Here is a 4,053-nt window from a genome sequence, read left to right as displayed (position 1 = left end):
TACAGAGCTATAGTCATAAAAACAATATGGTACTGGCATAAAATAGACCCATAGATCAATGGAACAAAATTGAAGACCTAAATATGAGTAATTCCAATTTTAGCCACCTGATATTTGACAAAGGGCCCAAGAACATTAACTGGAGGAAAGACAGCATGTTCAGCAAATGGTGCTGGCAAAACTGGATCTCCACTTGTAGAAGAATGAAGCTAAACCCCTATCTTTCACCCTGCACAGAAGTCAATTCCAAATGTCTCAAAGACCTCAATGTAAAGCCTGAAACTCTGAAACTGTTAGAAGAAAACATTGGGGAAAAACCTACAAAATATAGGTATAGGAAAGGAATTTCTAAACGGGACATCAATTGCTCAGGAAAAAAGGGCAAGAATTAACAAATGGGACCTCAGTAAACTAAAAAGCTTCTGTACATCAAAGGAGGCTTCACCAGTGACATATCTGATAGAGGTTTAACATCCAGAATATATAAAGAGCTCAAAAGACAAAGAACTGAGAAACCAAATGACGCAGTTAAAAGATGGGCTAAAGACCTAAACAGAGTTCTCAAAGGAAGAAATACAGATGGCTAAGAAACATTTCAAAAAGTGTTCAACATCGTTAGTAATTAGGGAAATGCAAATTAAAACCACCCCAATAAGACTGGCTAGGATCAAGAGAACAAATGATACCAAATGCTGGCAAGGATGTGGAGAAGGGGAATGCTCATTCACTGCTGGAAAACTAAAAATGAACCTACCATTTGACCCAGTTATACCACTCCTTGTCATATACCCAAAGGACTCATCCTATTGTAGAGACACTTGTACAACCATGTTTGTTGCTGCTCTTTTCACAATAGCTAACAGATGGAAGCAACCTAAGTGCCCCTCAATTGACGAGTGGATAATGAAAATGTGGTACGTTTACACAATGGAAATCTATTCAGCAGTAAAGAAAGATGAAATAATGAAATTTGCAGGGTGGATCTAGAAACTGTTGTACTAAGTGAAGTAACACAGACTCAGAAACACAATGCATGTTCTCCCTCATATGTGGATCCTAGCACCAAATCCTTTTAAATTCCATGTCCTTTTAATAAGATGATGCTGTATAGCAGTCTCTTCTGCATGAAATAACTACCATCATCACGACTTCAGCTGTGCCTGATGGCTAAAATCATCACAATTGGGCTTGTTGACAGTTGTGCTCAATCATTAAAGGAGGGCCAAGCAGGGTCATTGGACCTCACCACATTATCCAGCCACTCTTCCCAGCCAACTGTATGTAATTTGGCCCTAATCACATATGATCTCCTGGATTTCTGGAGGGCTAAAGTATACAATCTTGGGAAGGCTAGGAAGAGAAGGCATGATCCATGCTGGGTAAAGGCTTTCCAGTTTGAATATCCTTAGACTATATACATACCTCAGCAACCCCTTTGTTATTGCAAAGCCTTTGAGAGGGAACTGACACTGATTCTAACCAGTCCAACAGCTATCAAAATACCTGAAAGCAAATTCTGAACTCATTTGCTAGACATCATCACAATTGGGCTTGTTGACAGTTGTGCTCATACATTAAAGGAGTGCCAAGCAGGGTCACTGGACCCTCACCTGAGTATCCAGCCACTCTTCCCAGCCAACCAGTCCAGCCTTGGAAGACAAAAGAAAAATGAGGAGGAACCCAATAGAGGGATGCGTTTGGAAGCCCTTGTCAAGAAATTCCAATGGACTCCCATATGAACATTTGAAAATTGCCATTCTGACTTTTTTCTAGTTCCCCGTCTAGAATTTGTAATGCTAATTACTCTTGCCTTTACTTCTCCTTCGCATCTCCTATTCACCAATCAAGGACTTTCTTTTCCCCCTACAAATAAGAGTTATACAGTTTGGGAGTCTTTTTAGATAGACCCACTGAAGGGGTACCCCAATTGCCTCACCCTGCATCCCTGTTCAGCATTGAAGAAGCCAGAGTGGTCTGCATCCTGGTTCCCTATCCACAAGTTGGGTAACCCCTTCAGAGGATGGTGAGATAAGAATAGGAGGTAGGAATTGGCTAGGCAGTTAGGGTTAAAAGACTCCCAAGGAAAAGGAGCCAGTTTCTTGGCTAAAACTCACAATGTCGTTGGGCCTCTTAGCAATATACTCCATTCCAAAGACCAAAAATGTCTAAAGTATTTGGGAATTTTTAACCTAATCCTTAAAAGATTTTAGGGTTATGTCTTCAGATGGGGGAATGTTTGAGTAGCCAAAAGTTCCATTTAAAAAAAAGAAAAGAAGAAGAAAGAGTACATGAAGTTATCAGAAAAAAAAGTGATGGGGAGATATGGGAGCAGCTGGAGGGGAGGGAGTGGGCATGGATTTGATCAAAACACTTTATATACATGTATGAAATTCTCAATAAATTATTAAAAAAAAGAAACAACACAGATAAAGGTAACTGCCCAGGTAAATAAAAGACAGCACACTGTTTTTCTGTCTGCTGTTTTTTATGCTACACGATAAAAAACACATCGTTTACAGAGACATTATAGCTTTATATGTGATATAGGAACAACAATAAAAGAGGGGAAAGGATCAGAAAACAAAGCTGTTTAGGACCAAAGATTTCGTATGCTACTAGAATTAAGTTGGTATTAATTTAAACTTGATTAAAATTCAGGTGTTAATTGCAAACCATAGATCAACCACAAAGAAAATAATTCAACTACATATAGCCAAAGAAATAAGAAGTGAATTCAAATTATGCCCTAAGCCAGGCGGTGGTCATGCGTGCCTTTATCCCAGCACATGAGAAGCAAGGGCAAGTGGATCTTTATGGTTTTGAGGCCATCCTGCCTACATAGTGAGTTGCAGACTGGCCAGGGCTACACAGTGAGAATCTGTTTGAATTAATAAGTAAATAAATAATAAACTGTACACTACAATAAGTTCCCCATTTTTTTCTCTCAACAAACTATAGACCTGTGAACACCTCTGGCCACAGCTCATTGCACCTTAAGAATCCAGTGCTTGCCAAGTGTTTTAGCACACACCTTTAATCCCAGCACTCGGGAGTCAGAGGCAGGCAGATCTCTGCGAGTTTGAGGTCAGCCTGGTCTACATAATGAGCTCCAGGCCAGATAGGGCTACAGGGAGACCCTGTCTCAAAAAGACCAAAAAAAAAAAAAGGACAGACATATATACTTTACTTGTAGTTATGTTGTATATAATTGGGTCAAGTACTCCCATAAAAAGGAAGAGATGGTAGTTATAATGGGTAAAAACAAAAAACATGATCCCAATGTAGTGCTGTTAAAAAGCAGCGCACTTTAGATCCCAGAACAAATGAATGAACCAATGTATGAATTTATTGGGCTCACTTATAAAACTGTGTGAGGGGTTACTTACAGGAGTGTTGGTGACTCCCAAAAAGCTACTTCAGAGAAAAGCCCTAGCTCAGCATAGTTGTCAATTAACTTTCAATTAACTTTCTACCTCCTACACACTCTAGCACGTCCCAAGACCATGTGAAGCTAGGATAGGATTTCTTTCAACTGTCAGGAAGTAGAAGCCAGTGAGTTACTGGTGTCAGGTATCTGATGACCCCCTACTATAGAGGAATGTTAACAGACTGGGACTTGTGTGAGTCACATGCAGATAACAACTCTGATTTCAAGACAGCAGTAGCCAGTGGGTGCCGAGCCTCCACCCCACCAGAGAGGCAGGATGTGGAGCTCAGTGATGGGGGCCAAGGAGGGGTAAGTGCGCTTCTCGCCTCCCCAAGACTCTCAGACGCAGCAGGGAGTTTAGTCATACAGTAACTCATTTATTGTAAGTGTTACAACGCTTATAAAGGCAAAAACCACAATCATTAGCATAGGCAGGAACCTATCCTCCAAACCTGTGGAAGGTCACGTAGACCACACAGGCTCCTTTCAATGCACTACTATGGTGATCAGGAGGTGCTCACGCATTTTCCTCCTGGTTAGTCTCCAATTACCTACACTTTTTCTTATTTTTTGTCCCTGGTCCAATTGCTTAGCTCCTCTCCCCACTGAGGCGGTCTGCGCCATTT

The sequence above is a fragment of the Nannospalax galili genome, unplaced genomic scaffold, assembly GCF_000622305.1.
Source record: "Nannospalax galili isolate Female #2095 unplaced genomic scaffold, S.galili_v1.0 scaffold630, whole genome shotgun sequence".
Taxonomy (NCBI): Eukaryota; Metazoa; Chordata; class Mammalia; order Rodentia; family Spalacidae; genus Nannospalax; species Nannospalax galili.
The sequence above is the reverse complement of the archived record's forward strand: the minus strand, read 5'-3'. Positions refer to the sequence as shown.